This window comes from Capra hircus, chromosome 3 (genome assembly GCF_001704415.2).
Source record: "Capra hircus breed San Clemente chromosome 3, ASM170441v1, whole genome shotgun sequence".
In the NCBI taxonomy this organism is placed as follows: domain Eukaryota; kingdom Metazoa; phylum Chordata; class Mammalia; order Artiodactyla; family Bovidae; genus Capra; species Capra hircus.
Window position 1 is genome coordinate 66,651,803 of NC_030810.1, and position 16,975 is coordinate 66,668,777.

The following is a 16,975-nucleotide window of genomic DNA, read 5'->3' on the forward strand; positions in this document are numbered from 1 at the left end:
TAGGCAGCAGGGCAGATTTGGTCTAGAAGCCAAAGTTTTCCAACTCCTGGTATAAAGTTATCTGTTTTTCCCTTTAAACTAACTGGTAAAACCAACATTTAGTCTATGTAAAATATGTCAGACAATGATGTCATCTAGTAGGCACTTTTTATGCTTAAAAGCTTTCAGAATGAAACTAAAAAACATGCATGCCAAAATTAGGGTGGAGCATATATCCACATTCTGTGATATACTTAAAATACAAGCTAATCCTATTTAAACAGTGAGCTCAGGTCCTTCAGACCCTGGCCAATTAGTTTAGCAGGAGCAGACAGAATTGCAGGTGCTTCAGTGGCAATTGTGTCCAAGCTCTGTGAAATCCAGGGAGCTTTATCCTTTTTACCCTTCTCAATTGTTTCCGAGATGATTCATCTCTGCTTTCATCCCCTCAGCTTTCCCACTAAATCCTTCAATAAGCAGATTGATTTGAACCTTGATTTGAACCTAAAAGAAAGGAAGGTAAGAGAGGAAAATGCAAAGTTCGAAAATTCTTATTTTTTCAAAAATCAGATTTTATATTTAAGAACTTTGTTAAATTATCTGTTTGACACATATAATTATTCTCTCTTATTAGATCATCATGGAGAAGGAAATGGCGACCCACTCCAGTGTTCTTGCCTGGAGAATCCCAGGGACTAGGGAGCCTGGTGGGCTGCCATCTATGGGGTCGCACAGAGTCGGACACGACTGAAGTGATTTAGCAGCAGCAGCAGCAGCATTACATCATCAAAGGATAATATTTACAGCAGAGAATATCTTCTGAGTTAGATCTGGACAGTGAGAGGAAGGATAGTTCCCAACCTTACTAACATTCACACACCATTAGGCTGTGAATTTTGCTCAGCTGCTAGGGAAGCTCCCTTGGAGTAGGAAATGGCAACCCTCCAATCCCTGCCCAGTGATATTTCCTTTCATCTGCTCCAGGAATCAAGGAGTCAGAACTACATGCAGTTGTACAAACTCACAGTCTCATATGTTTGCACATTTACTTGGGACTCTTCCCTTTGAATAACATCTCAACTTGAACAACATGTACAAATATTTCAATTTATATCCCCCTCCTTTTCCAGGGAATTTTCCTAAACTATGTGCCCAATGTGAAAATCAGACTCTAATATATGCTGCTGTTCTCTCCTGCCTCTTGTGAGGTGTGTAACTTTAGGCAAGTTATTTAGCCACCGTGTGCCTCCTAGATCTGTAACATCTATAAAAGTAGACTTTTGTAAGCGTTATGGAATATTTTTACCAGGATTAAATTAAAATGTTTAGAGAAACAGCTTAGCAGTGTGCCTCTAGGCAATAATGGTTCAATATACTCTGGTGTGCTATTATTATTAAGTTTATTATCACCATCAGTGAAGCCCAGGATCACAGTTACGTAAAGTGCTATCCCTCTATATGCAGATGTCTATTTATTTGACTTGCTCTTGCATTTTGATCCAGCCTTGAATACAAAGATTCTGACTTTGCATCATAAATCCTCAACACGTGGCACATAAAATGTTACTTTGTTGTATGAAGAAATGAATAATTTCTGTTCTGTCTGTTGTGATTTTAGAAATCCATTTCAGTGGGGTGGGGGATGGACATTTCTTCTCAGAGATAAATACCGTGTAGTGGGCCTTAAAAACTAAAGCTGTCATGATTTTTTTATGCTCTCTCATTACCCACACATGGTGTTTTGCTCTCAGATTTTCAAGAGACCCCCGGACTCTATTCTGTAGGCTCCCCATGCTCCCCTTGTTCCTCACCTTCACTCCTTTCCTGGGCACATGGAAATAGTCCCATTGTAACCTTCCCATTGCTTTCCTGTAGAGTTTGTTCCCTCCAGGAACAGAGAAACTTCCTTCTGAAATACTTTTCATTAGGGCCTTTGAAAGCAGATCAAGCTTAGCCTGGCAGTATTTAGTAGATGCCTCTTCACTCTGCAGCAATAAAATTTCCTTATTCTTTATAAGTGCTTAGAGGGTAAATGTAGAGGAATGTCACCAGAATCAAGGAACAGAGAAGATAAATTTCCAAGGAATATAGTAGAAGAATTGATCTAAGGTGGTCCTCATGAAAAAAAGCCATTCCAGTGGAGCCACAGAAGCAATGTAGCCAAAATACAGATGTTTATTCCCAACTCTGAAACCTCTGCGGGCTTCCCAGGTGGCACAAGTGGTAAAGAAACTGCCTGCCAATGCAGGAAACATAAGAGATGTGGGTTCAGTCCCTGGGTTGGGAAGATCTCCTGGAGAAGGGCATGGCAACCCACTCCAATATTCTTTCCCAGAGATTCCCATGGACAGAAGAACCTGGTGGGCTATAGTCCATAGGACCACAAAGAGTTGGACACGACTGAAGAGACTAACCAGGCATGCACACACTGAAACCTCTGCAAGAGTATGGTCTGTGAAATACTGCAGTTATCTATACTCTATCATTCCTAGTAGCTATAGGATCCCATGGCTCTGTCTTCAATAAAACAATGACAACTAATAAAGAAAGTAAATAGAAAGACAACTAATAAAGAAAATAAATATAACACACTTGCTTTTGTTAAGAAAGTTTGCCCATGGAAATCAAGTATCAAGGAATGTTGTTCAGTTGTGTCCAATTCTTTGTGACTCCATGGACTGCAAAACACCAGGCTTCCCTGTCCTTCACTATTTCCTGAAGTTTTCTCAGACTCATGTCCATGGAGTCGGTGATGCCATCCAACTATCTCAACCTCTGTCTCCTATCTAGGAACAGGAATGATTATACCCAGCGAACAACCATCTCAGGAATGACTTAGTGGAGTTCCGGAACCATGCGACAATCACTAAAGGAGAAATCAATGCTCAACGCTACTTTTGCTTCAGAAATCAGAGAGATCCTGAAAACTTTCCCAAGCTTTAAGGAAAAAGAAGGAAATATAGTTCTCTAGCATTCTCTCTCTCTCATGAGAATCCAGACTACTTTTCCCTGAATAGCAGATAAACCCCAGGCATCACTCTAGAAGGGTAAGAATCAAAAAGGACAAATACTAAGACAAAGTACCATGAGCTTCTTCTGGAATTTCTATCAGTCATCCTTGAAGGAGCACCCCCATGAAGATGACAATGGCTTCCCTTTCACAGGTTACGTGCATCTCCAGCAGCTCCTGGAGCGTGTCTGCAGGGAGGCTCATTCTCTGGGTCATCTGCTCATTGTAGTGATCAGCTGCCTTCTGCACAACTTCTGAGTTCTTCAGCTGGGCCAGAGTTGTCACTGCATTCTCCAAACAAGGAATTTTTCCAGTATTAACAGCATCCACCTAAGTTACCACCAGAGTAGCCAGCCCTGAATAAAGTAGAAATATGAATAAATATCAAGTTCTCACTCAGTGAGATTGAAGGTTGTGAAATTACAATTCTTAAAACAGACACACATTCACACACACACACACACACACAACACACCCCTACTTATTTCTACAGTCATCACCTTCATTTTCACACTCTTTATTATTCTCTAGTTCATTACATTAAAAAATATTAAATATCATCTTCATCTAACATAATTACAGGTATCTGAGAAAAATTATTTCAGGTTAATGCAAATTAAAAGAAGAATATAAACTGCACAAATAAATTCTACAGGATAATAAAAATAATGTTTATTCCTGATTCCTAAACTGTTCATGGGTTTTCTGGGACTCAGAAACTAATAATTATTTTGGACTGATTTAAATTCTTAAGAAGTCTCCTTGAGAAAAAGACATAGTATAGAACTTTCCCTGAGAAGACAATGTCCTCTATTTTCATACCCAGCTAGTGATTTTATTACCAATGGTGGGATTTTTCTTAAATTCAGCAACCCCAGATAGCAGTGACAGGGTTTTGGAAAGGAATTTGTTGATCCCATAATGACAACGAATTTCTAAAACATTTACATATTTATCTCTGAGGCATGACACTTTTTAAAATAACTACACACTTCTACATACGAAACAAAACTGCTAAAGAAAATATATTATAAATCGTCAACACATAACAGGCCACACAGAAATATAATTTTGAAAAAGGAAACTCATCATTTCCAGTGACCTTCACCCCTTCACTGAGGGTCTTGGTCCTTGCATGGATAAAGATACATGAACAGAAATCATTTGATTGTTCCTTGAATTTAGGATTCACTTGGCTTTCCAAAATTTCTTCAATATGGGCTAGGAATTCCTTTTCATGTACTGGCTGGTCAAAGATGAAACACTTCCATTTTGGAAAAAAAATGCCTGATACACTCCCTGGATACGTTGGAATTTTTAACTTTGGAATTCTGACCTAAAGAAGAAAGAAAACAACAGAGTCTTGGCATAAGGCAACTAAAAATTTTTATGAGTGGGGATTTATTTTTTAATCTTTGGAGTCTTCTATTCTCATAGAACTCCTCTAACATATACATAAAAATTAAAAATCAAAGTCACATGAATGGCATATCCCTGGAGAGCAATTTTAGGAAACAGCAGCTCCGAGTAAAGAAACTTACATCTTCAATGCACAGAAATACACATGGTACTCAGTTCACTGATGTTTATCAAATAAAAGATTTAATGAATGATAATCAAATATCAATTTCTGGTTTACTCCAACTCATCTTGGAGTAAACCTTAGGAACAAAATGAAGAGGAACTACAAACAAAAGCAATGGAGTAATGATTAACATGGGACATAGATACCATGTTCAGTTAAGGAAAACTTCATTGACTGAATTCACATAATACAGATAAGACTAGCCATTTTGGGTAGAAACTCTGAAGACTAAAAGGAACCTAAATGTAATTTGAAGAACTTACCACTACTCCATAAACACAGCACTTTTTTCAAGTACTCACCCACCTTTAAATGTAATTCATTACAATGACTTACTAATATAAAATAATGACCAAGTAAATAAATATGACTAAATAGTGACTGAATATGTCAGAATAAAAAGAATGATATGATAAGGAAAATAAAATGAAAGATCTGGTTGTTATCAGAAATAATGAAAAAGTATAGATTGAAAGAAAACCATAAGGTTTTTTAAGGTTTAAAGTCACTTTTTGTAGAAGATACAACTATCCACACTCTAGAAAGTTATTGCCTTCCTATCCACACTCTAGAAAGTTGTACCCTTCCTTGAGAAGAATAAAAACTAATGGAAATATATCTCTCATTATTATTTTATGCCTAACAATTATGTCATTTTTTTTCTCAAATCAAATCAGTGCAGTTCAGTCACTCAGTCATGTCCGACTCTTTGCGACCCCATGACTTGCAGCACGCCAGGCCTCCCTGTTCATCACCAACTCCCGGAGTTCACTCAGACTCACGTCCATCGAGTCCGTGATGCCATCCAGCCATCTCATCCTCTGTCATCCCCTTCTCCTCCTGCCCCCAATCCCTCCCACCATCAGAGTCTTTTCCAATGAGTCAGCTCTTCGCATAAGGTGGCCAAAGTACTGGAGTTACAGCTTTAGTATCATTCCTTCCAAAGAAATCCCAGGGCTGATCTCCTTTAGAATGGACTGGTTGGATCTCCTTGCAGTCCAAGGGACTCTCAAGAGTCTTCTCCAACACCACAGTTCAAAACTATCAATTCTTCGGCACCCAGCCTTCTTCACAGTCCAACTCTCACATCCATACATGACCACTATGGAGAAATCATAGCCTTGACTAGACGGACCTTTGTTGGCAAAGTAATGTCTCTGCTTTTGAAGGGAGAAGCATAATAAGGGAAGCAAGCATCTGGTTCTTGAAAAGTCTTAGTTCCCTATTGTGTCTGAAGGTTAAGGTACAAATTATCTTCAGTACAAACTAGTTTTGAATAATTTCACTTTGTTAAGCCCTATTCTTCTTGGGTGAGCATAACTGTAGTCACTAGAACTTATCAAGGAATAACAACCTAGATCGCAGTCACCATTTCTGTGGCCCTTGATCTAGTTTCAAATTTAAATGCAACCCCAGAGATGATGGACAGTATTTAGTAGATCCCACCCTCTACTTGACTACTCACTGCCTAGATCATGCTCTGATACCTCTAATCAGCTTCAAGGCATTGTCCAAGTACTCATCTTCTGTGATAGGATAAACATGTACCTTCAACTTCAGGGTGAAATCCCATACAGCCCAGATAAAGTCTGGAAAGAAATTCATAAACTCTGGAATTTTCTACTTCATCCAATTTGGAGAGGACTTGGCCCTGGTGATTTCTGTGAGCTCTGACACATAGCTAGGACTTGGTTAAGGAAAAAGAAATTTCTACACACAATTCCCACATTTTCTTCATAAAAATGACTGTAAACATTCTCTTTTGCCCTTGATCCCCACTGTTCCACAAAGGCAACTCAGCCACAGGGAAGGGAAATCCAGTTCGGTCTCCATTCTCATCAATTTCTCAATAAAACTGGGAAGGATACTGCAGTTTCTCCAGTGCATCATTGTTGATGGTGCTCATGCTGTTGTTTACCAGAGAACTGCTCAGAAGCACAGCTAGGGCAAAGATCACTCTGGAAAACATATTAGAGCAAGCACTAGCAGTCTTCTCTTCAGAAATTCATTCTTATTTCTTTAATCAGTTTTCCATTTGTTATTTCAGATAGTAAAGTATTGATACAAAGGAAAAAAACCTTGAAAACAGAATTAAAAGTAAAATCTGAGTTTTGTCAATTACATTGACATTTCCTGTGCCCTCAGTTTCCTCATCTAAAAAGGAATTCTGATAATACATTCCACAAAGAGCCTCCTTTTTTTTTCCTGAATGGGATAAAATGAGATAGTATGAGTAAAAAACCAACATAAAGTGCCTTTAAGCAATTCATTGTTCAATAATAAGCAACATCACATATTCATTTCACAAAAAGTAAGTCACAATGTATACTATCCTAGTCACAACTGAAAGCTCAGAATAGATCTAATTAAATTAAATGTTTATGTACTGCTACTAAACATTACTTATCTTTATTAGTTATAAAGAGCAGGTAAATATGATAGTGAATACACTCAAGAAGGCTATCTCATAGTATTTACAAACATTTTAAAACACTTGAAAAACAAATACAATGAAGATGACAATATATTCAAAGGGTTTACATATTAGCAGTGAACCTAAGCAATGAAATTGATAATCATTATGGAGAAGGCAATGGCACCCCACTCCAGTACTCTTGCCTGGAAAATCCCATGGATAGAAGAGCCTGGTGCACTGCAGTCCATGGGGTCGCTAAGAGTCGAACACAACTGAGTGACTTCACTTTCACTTTTCACTTTCATGCATTGGAGAAGGAAATGGCCACCCACTCCAGTGTTCTTGCCTGGACAATCCCAGGGACAGGGGAGCCTGGTGGGCTGCCATCTATGGGGTCACACAGAGTTGGACACGACTGAAGCGACTTAGCAGCAGGGTATCAGATAAAAACAATGAATATGTCGAGGGAGAACAAATAATGGAATAGAAGGATGTGGAGCTCACCTCCTATAGATACTTCAAAAATACATCTGCTGTGGAAACAGTTCTGGCAGACTGCCTACTGAACCCTGAAAGAAGATCTCATACAATCAACACTGTAAGAAAGATCACCACATAACCAAGTAGGAAGAAAGAAAACAAGGAATCAGGATAGGAACTGCAGCCCTGGGAGGAAGCTGTGAAAGAGGAAATGTTCCCTCACCCTGGGAACACCCTTAACCAGCCAGGAGACCAACTGGGACAGATAGGGAGATTTAGAGGCTCAGAGGAGAGAGCCCCAGCAAGCTTGCAGCAGGCAGAAGAGAGGGAGACCAGCACAGAGGGTCCGTGCCCATCACTGCACTCCCCCTCCCAAGACATGCCTTGGCTGGTGCACACAGAGGCTGGGCAAGGAAACCCAGGTTTCAGTGGACAGACTTGATTAGAAGACTGGGACTGGCTCATAAATACAGCCTGAAGGGGCAGGAATGTGGTACAAGCTGCAAACACAAGAGTGTTTGCAGGGAGGAGCCCAGATCCCCCATAGAAGCCCTATTGTTACAGCTTGGATATTGAGACATAGGGCCCGCCACCACAGCCACAATCTCTGCCTGCTTACAGTGGGTGGCCTCCATCTCTAAGAGCTCTGGGAACCCATCAGTACCTGTGAGTCGACCACAGGCAGAGGCAGGGCTGAAATCTGACCCTTGTCCCAGCAGCCCTGTGATCTGTGGATTTACACTGCTTGTAAACTCAGCACCTGTGGGACATCCAAGTAGATTACTGGTGCTCCCATGGCTGGGGTGGGTCTGATGCCAGCAGCTGTGAGTGTTGTGGGTGCTTGCACACTGAGGGGGGACCTGGGATCTGGGCTGATTCCACCGCCTCCACAGCAGGTCCAGGTATGTGATGACAGCAGTCCCGGTGCCTGACCTCAGAATATCTATGGTGACAGATCTGCACTGCTGGTTTTGCCAGCACAGCACCTGAGGGGCACCCACGCTGATAGCCTGCATCTCCACAATTGAGGCAGGGCCAAGAGCAGTGTTCCCTGTAAGCCAGCGCAGTGGGTGGCAGGCAGCACCACAGAGTGTACTCCCTGGTGGAAAGGTCCAGCAGAGGAATACTCATTGGCTTTTCTCCCAGCCCCTCCTAACACAGGCCACATCTCAGAAACAGATAGCTTCAACTTCAAGAACTGGGGAGCAGACTCTGCCCCCAGCATGGCCATGACAACCACAGAGCAAAGAGAAGGCCACACTCAACATCCAGTGCAGGCTCTGTTCACCACAACACTAATCACTTGCCCTTTAATGGGCCCCACTCACCGAGGAAAGATGTGGCAGGCACCAGGGCTAAGAGCAGCACTCTCACCAGAAACATTAGACGCATGCCAGCCACACAGGAACTCTCCCACATGAAAACAGCCCTTCTAGACCACATCAGATAACCAAATTCTGAATTCTCAATTCATTGAAGTTCTAATTCGTTCAGAGAAAAGTAAAATGAAGAAGCAGAAGAACCACTCCCAATTAAAAGATCAAGAGAATTCCCCTGAAAGAACAAACAGTGAAATTCTTTGTTTCACTGTCTACCAGACCTCGAGTTCAAAAAGGAGGCAATAAAAGTGCTAAAGGAATCAGGAAAGCCTACCAATAAAAATGCAGACCCCTATAACAAAAAACTAAAAACTACAAAGAGGGACTAGCTGAAATTAGAAAACTCACTTGCCAGGATAAAAGCTAAGCTAAAAGCAATAAATAGCAAAGTAAATAATACAAAAGGAAAAGTAAGTGATATGAAAGATAGAATAATGAAAATCACCCAGTCAGAACAGTAGACAGAAAAATGGTGGGGGAGGGAAGAAATATATGGTATTATAAGATAATATACAGCATGCCAATCTACCCAGAGTAGGGATCTAAGAAGAAGAAAAAGAAAGGAGGATTTTAAAAGCATTTGAAGAATTTATGGCTGAAATTTTTCCTAACCTAAAGAAGGAAACAGATATTCAGGTATAAGAAGGAAAGAGGATTCCAAACAGATGAACCCAAAGAGACTTATACCAAGATACATTATAGTTAAAATGGCAAAATCTACATGATCACCTCAATAGATGCAGAAAAAAGTGTTTGATAAAACTCAACATCCAGTCATGATGTTAAAAAAAAAAAAAAAAACCCTCTCACTAATGTGGATATAGAGGGAACAAAAAATAAAGCTGGTGATGTAACCCTTCCAGACTATGCTAAAATATACAATTATTAACACAGTGTGGTACTAATACAAAAACAGACATATGGATCAATGGAAAAAAAAATTGCCCCCAAATAAACCCACACAACTATGGTTCATTCTCTACAACAAAGAAAGGAAGAATATACAAGGAGAAAAGATAGTCTCCTTAAAAACTCATGTAGGTAAAGCTGGACAGCCTCATGTAAACCAATGAAATTAGAACACTGTCACATTTTATACAAAAATAAACTCAAAATCATTTAAAGACCTATAAAACATGGTACCATAAAACCCCTATAAGAGAGCATAAGCAAAACATTCTCTGACAGAAATCATAGCAATGTTTTCTTGGCCCAATCTCCCAGTTCAGTTCAGTTCAGTTCAGTTCCTTTGCTCAGCCGTGTCTGACTCCTTGTGGCCCCATGAACCGCAGCACGTCAGGCCTCCTTGTCCATCACCAACTCCCAGAGTCAACCCAAACCCATGTCCATTGAATTGGTGGTTGGCATCCAACCATCTCATCCTCTGTCGTCCCCCTCTCCTCCTGCCCTCAGGCCTTTCCAGCATCAGAGTCTTTTCAAATGAGTCAGTTCTTCACATCAGGTGGCCAAAGTATTGGACTTTCAGCTTCAACATCAATCCTTCCAATGAACACCCAGGACTGACCTCCTTTAGGATGGACTAGTTGGATCTCCTTGCAGTCCAAGGGACTCTCAAGAGTCTTCTCCAACACCACAATTCAAAAACATCAATTCTTCAGCGCTCAGCCTTCTTTATAGTCCAACTCTCACATCCATACATGACCAATCTTCCAAGGTAAAAAAAATATAAACAAAAATAAACAAACAGGTCCTAATCAAACTTAAAGGATTTTGCACAACAAAAGAAACATAAACATAATGAAAAGACAACCCTTGGACTAGGAGAAGGTATTTGTAAATAGTGCAACCAATAAGCACTTAATTTCCAAAATATACAAACAGCTCATACAACTCATATATAAAAACAAACATTCCAACCAAAATATGGGTAGAAGAGCTAAGTAGATATTTCTCCAAAGAAGACTCGTGTCCGACTCTGCGACCCCATGGACTGCAGCCTACCAGGCTCATCAGTCCATGGAATTTTTCAGGCAAGAATACTGGAGTGAGTTGCCATTTCCTTCTCCAGAAAGAAGACATACAAATGGCCAAAAAGCACAAGAAAACATGCTCAATGTCACTAAGTATCAGAGAAATGCAAGTCAAAACTACCATAAAGTATCATCTCACACCAGTTAGAATGGCCATCATCAAAAAATTTGCAAATAACAAATGCTGGAGAAAATGTGGAGAAAAGTTACCATTTCACACTGTTGGTGGAATTGTAAATTTGTACAAACACTATGGAAAACAGTATGGAGGTTTCTTTAAAAAAAACTAAAACTGGGGCTAGTATATGATTCAGCAATACCATTCCTAGGCATATATCTTGAAATATCTAATTCAAAAAGATGCTTGCATCACAAAGTTCATAATAGCACTATTTATAATATCCAAGACATGGAAACAACCCAAGTACCCAAGTACCTAATCCACAGATAATTGGTTTATGAAGACATGGTATGTAATTTTACATATATATAAAAATATATGTAAATATAAATATATAAATGAATAAAATATATAATATATACACATTACATATAATAAGTTACACATTATAATATATATGTATACATTATATATATTATATGTGTATATAATGTATATACTATATATATGGGGCTTCCCTGATAGCTCAGTTGGTAAAGAATTCGCCTGCAATGCAGGAGACCTGGGTTTGATCCCTGGGTTGGGAGATCCCCTGGAGAAGGGAAAGGCTACCCACTCCAGTATTCTGGCCTGGAGAATTCCATGGGCAGTCCATGGGGTCACAAAGAGTCAGACACAATTGAGCAACTTTCACTTTCACTTTCACATATATGTGTGTGTGTGTGTGTGTGTGTGTGTGTGTGTGTGTGTGCTAAGTCACTTCAGTCATGTCTGACTCTGTGGCCCTATGGACTATAACCTGCTGTGCTCCTCTGTCCATGGGATTCTCCAGGCAAGAATACTGGAGTGGGTGGCCATGCCCTCCTCCAGGGCATCTTCCTCACCCAGGAATCAAACCATCAAACCCCACATCTCCTGTGTCTTCTGCACTGGCAGTTGGGTTCTTTACCATAAGCACCACCTGAGAAGCCTACATATATATATTCACATATATAACAGCATATTACTCAGCCACAAAAAAGAATGAAATAATGCCATTTGCAGCAACATGTACAGACCCAGAGATTTTCATACTAAGTCAAAGACATACATTTTATGATGCCACTTATATGTATAAACTAAACAGATAATATCAATGAATCTATATACAAAAGATCAACAAACTTATGGATATGAAAGAGGAAAGGGAGGGAGGGATGGGATAAATTAGGAATATAGAATTAACAGATACAAACTACTATACATAAAATAGATAAGCAGTAAGGGTTTATTGTATAAACAGGGAATTATATTCAATATATTATAGTAACCTAGTTGAAAATAATCTGAATATATATATATGTATATGTCAACTATATTTCAATTAAAAAAAAATTCCTTTTCTACATTCCGCAGACCCTCAGTGTCCAGAAGGACCAGGGTGTGGCTCTCCTTGGAGGGGTGGGGAACACACCACATCCAGATTCCCTTGGTTTCAAACTGCACTGTGGAGCCCAGATGGAAACCTGCAACAGAAGGGGAGAAAACAACATTCAGTGACAGCAGATAATGTAAGCAGCCCAGGAGTTACGATATTAGGCTCATAGGATTGTAGGTGCCCTAGAATAGAGCATGGTGCTTTCTCTACTTCAAGGATGCTCACTTTTGTGTACCATCTAACCACTCATATCTTAAACAATTAAATTCTTTCACATAAGTTTGGTTTCTTCATAATTCTAATTTCATTTCCCAGTGTGAGGAAATATCTATGCATGCCCACGTGGCCTAACAGTGTACTAGATGAGAGAAAGGGCATGCTATATGGAAGAAAGTTTTTATTTTTTAACTGTTCAACAATCATGACTCCCTAAAGAAGTTAGGCTAGTTAAATGCATTTTAATTAGATCAAGAACTTAAAATAGTCTGAGGAATAAATAAGACAATTTATTCAATAATTATCTATTAATTACCTACTTAGGTTTCAGGCCTGTGAGAGTTGGGCTATAAAGAAAGCTGAGTGCTGAAGAATTGATGCTTTTGAATTGTGGTGTTGGAGAAGACTCTTAAGAGTCCCTTGGATTGCAAGGAGATTCAACCAGTCCATCCTAAAGGAAATCAGTCCTGAATGTTCATTGGAAGGACTGACGTTGAAGCTGAAACTCCAATACTTTGACCACCTGATGTGAAGAGCTGACTCATTTGCAAAGACCCTGATGCTGGGAAAGATTGAAGGCAGGAGGAGAAGGGGACGACAGAGGATGAGATGGTTGGATGGCATCACCGACTCAATGGACATGAGTTTGAGTAAACTCCAGGAGTTGGTGATGGACAGGGAGGCCTGGCGTGCTGCAGTCCTGGGGTTGCAAACAGTCGGACACGACTGAGAGACTGAACTGAACTAGGTTTCAGACATTGGGAAAATGTTCAGGATAAGGAGATACAGCAGTCACAAAAAGAGACAAGAACACCTGTTTTTTTCGAATCTTATAGCCAGGGAATGCTAAAACTGCTATATAGCCAGTTTATGGACAAGCCAGATGAAATCTGGTCTTAATGGACTGGAGAGTAAGGGATTGGTGGGAAAAAAGCAGACACTTACAAGCTCTCATAAAATGTTGTGGCTACATCTTACTTCTTACTTGTTTTGAAGATACTGTGAATCACAGTTAATTCAAGGGATCTCAGCAGCAGTTAAAATGTTTTCTAAGAGGAATATTGATATCACATTACATTTATACTGATTTTTTTCAAGTTGCGGGAAAACAAAACTTCTGAGTATCCTACATAGAACCAAGATAGACATGGTATTGATGAGTGGTTGATGCTGTTTCTATATTCTCATTTTCTGCCCAAGAAACTCAGTAAATAGTCCTCTGTTTTTCTCAAGACCTCTTACATATACCCAGTGTCTGATACTCTTTACATTAAGCCATACTCACAGGCTTTGTAGGATTCGGATATGCAAGGTATTACACAACACCAAGATACTGGGCTCTAATCAGAATTTTCATGAGGTCTAGCTAAAGCCACATAAAAATAACACTGAACTAATAAATAATATCATATTATATTAAGTGGAGAGGAAGCATGAGACGAGATGGTCAGGGAAGATCTCTGATAATAAACAGTTGTGCAGAGCCTTAAAGAAAAAGAGCTGGCTGGATGAAGAATCAGCAAGCACTGCAGGCAGAGTGAACCACAAGTGCAAAGATCTGGGGATAGGAATGAACTTGCAGTCTGCAAAGATAAAAAGGAGGCTAGTGTTCCGTAGCATAACCAGTGATGGAGAACACGTAAAAGATGAGCTTGAACAACCTAATAAAACCTGCTGCTGCTGCTAAGTCACTTCAGTCATGTCCGACTCTGTGCGACCCCAGAGACGGCAGCCCACCAGGCTCCTCTGTCTCTGGGATTCTCCAGGCAAGAACATGGGAAGACCTAAATAGACATTTCTCCAAAGGAGATGTTGTTGCTAAGTTGTGTCTGACTCTTTGAAACCCCATGGACTGTACCCCATAAGGCTCCTCTGCCCATGAGATTTCCCAGGCAATAATATTGGAGTTAGTTACCATTTCCTTCTCCAGGGGATCTTTCTGATCTACAGATTGTCAAAAAACACAGTAAAAGATGCTCAGTATCACCAATTTATTAGAGAAATGCAAATCAAAACTACAATGAAGTATCACTTCACACGGGTCAGAATGGCCATCATAAAATGTCTACAAATAACGAGTGTTGGAGAGGGTGTGGAGAAGAAGGATCTCTTCTGCATTGCTTTTGGGAATATAATTTGGTGAATCTACTATGGAAAACAATATGTAGGTTTCTCAAAAAACTAAAACTATGTTTTCCATCTGATCCAGTAACTCCACTCCTGGGCATATATCCAGACAAAATTATAATTGGAAAAGATAGATGCAACCCAATATTCATAACAGCACTCTTTACAATAACCAAGACATGGAAGCAAACTACATGTCCATCAACAATAGGTAGATAAAGAAGATGTGCATATATATAAAGAAGTACTACTCATCCATAAAAAAAGAATGAAATAATGCCATAACATAAATAGAGATTATCATACTAAGTGAAGTAAGTCAAAAAAAGAAAGACAAATACCGCATGGTATCACTTTTATATGGAATCTAAAATATGACACAGATGAACTTATAAACATCTATAAAACAGAAACAGACTCATAGATAAAGATATAGATATCAAGGGATAAAGGAGTGGGGAGGGATGGATTGGGAGTTTGAGGTTAGCAGATGAAAACTATTATATATATTAATGTTATAGAATGGATAAACAACAAGGTCCTACTATAAAGCACAGGGAGCTATATTCAATATCCTGTAAGAAGCCAAAATGGAAAAGAATATGAAAAAGAATGTATATGTATATCTAACTGAATCATTCTACTTACAACAGAAAGTAACACAACTTTGTAAATTACTTATACTTCAATAAAAAATAAATTACAGAAAGATGAGTTTGGAGAAATAAGGAAGATTAGGATCAGAGTGGGCTTCTGAGAAGCATGGATTTCGTTAAGATATAATGCAAGCTTAAGGAGACATCCAGAGTAACTAAATTAAAGATCACTGATTATTTAAAAAATAGTTTATTAGGAAGGTCAAAGAAGAAGCAAAGAGGACACTTCCGGAAAAACAAAACAAGCTTCAGGCAAAAAGACGAGGATGGCTTAGTCTAGGGTAGTAAAATAAAAATTGAGGGAAAGAGAGAGATTCAAGATATATTTAGTGAGAGTAAAAAGAAGACTGATATGTGAATTGGATCTGGGAAATAAACCAATGGAGGGATGTAACCTTTGGGGCTTGAGACTGGGAGGTTGGTGGTATGCAATTGAGAAGAAGAATGAGAAAGTAAAAAGTGCATTTAGGAGTAGAAATTGACCAAGACTTTATGGTGAAAATGACAAGTATAAGTGGATATCTTTCCCAAAGAAAAAATTAGGTAGTTTTTCTACTTATGTGTCTGAATTTCAGAAGAAACATTAAGGCAAGAAATTTCACTTTGAGGGGTATCACAATAAAATTCTCTGGACATTTAAAGTCCAGAGATTGATGAAACCATTTTGAAAGTATAAATAGAAGAGACAAAAGATCCCAGGGCCAAGTCTTGAAGGGATCTACAATACAGATTATTAGAAGAAAAGCCAGAAGTTGGTAAAGAAATTGAAGAGAACTAAACACAAGGTAGGAAGAAACTCAGAAGAACCCAGAGCTTCAGAAACCAAGGAAGGAAACCATTTCTAGGAGCAGGGGTAATTTTCCTTTTATCGGAATAAGAAACATTGAAGTCAGGATCGGTGACAGAAAAAGTTCAGGTTTCAATTTTGCTGGTGAGAATTAAAATTAGGTGTATTTAATAAGAAATTTGGAGTCTCTCTTCTTGTGCCTCTAGAGGAGTGGCAAGAAGCTGAGATTCAGCTGGGATCATGTAGGATTTCACTACATGAAACCTCTGTCGCAGGATTTCACTCACCAAACTTTTCTCTTGCAAAACAGTTCATCAAGTGGGATTTTCCTGTATGATACAGTCTAACAATAGTCACAACCACCACAGGCTGAGAAATCTTGTAAAGAATCTTTAAGACTAACTGGTTCACAGACAACTGCTCATTCTTGTTTTCCACCAAACACATGGGAATCAACATGATAGGTCCAGATGCCATGACAACCTGCAAACCCAAAAGAGTCTCCCTGTAGAAATGAAATCACAAGTTCATTTCCTGCCTCAGGGTTAATGGAAGCATATTCATCAGCAGAAGACTGGTGGGACCTCTGTGTTTCTGTGGATTTAGTAGACCACAGAGGGCTTCCCTGGTGGCTCAGAGGTTAAAGCCTCTGCCTGCAATGCAGGAGATCTGGGTTCAATCCCTGGGTTGGGAAGATCCTCTGGAGAAGGAAATGGCACCCCACTCCACTATTCTTGCCTGGAGAATCCCATGAACGGAGGAGCCTGGTGGGCTACAGTCCACGGGGTCCAAAGAGTCAGACACAACTGAG

The 16,975-nt window shown here is 39.5% G+C and overlaps 1 pseudogene; it reads right to left on the bottom strand.

The window, feature by feature from the left end:
• On the bottom strand, positions 388–16,641 carry LOC102185828 (annotated as a pseudogene).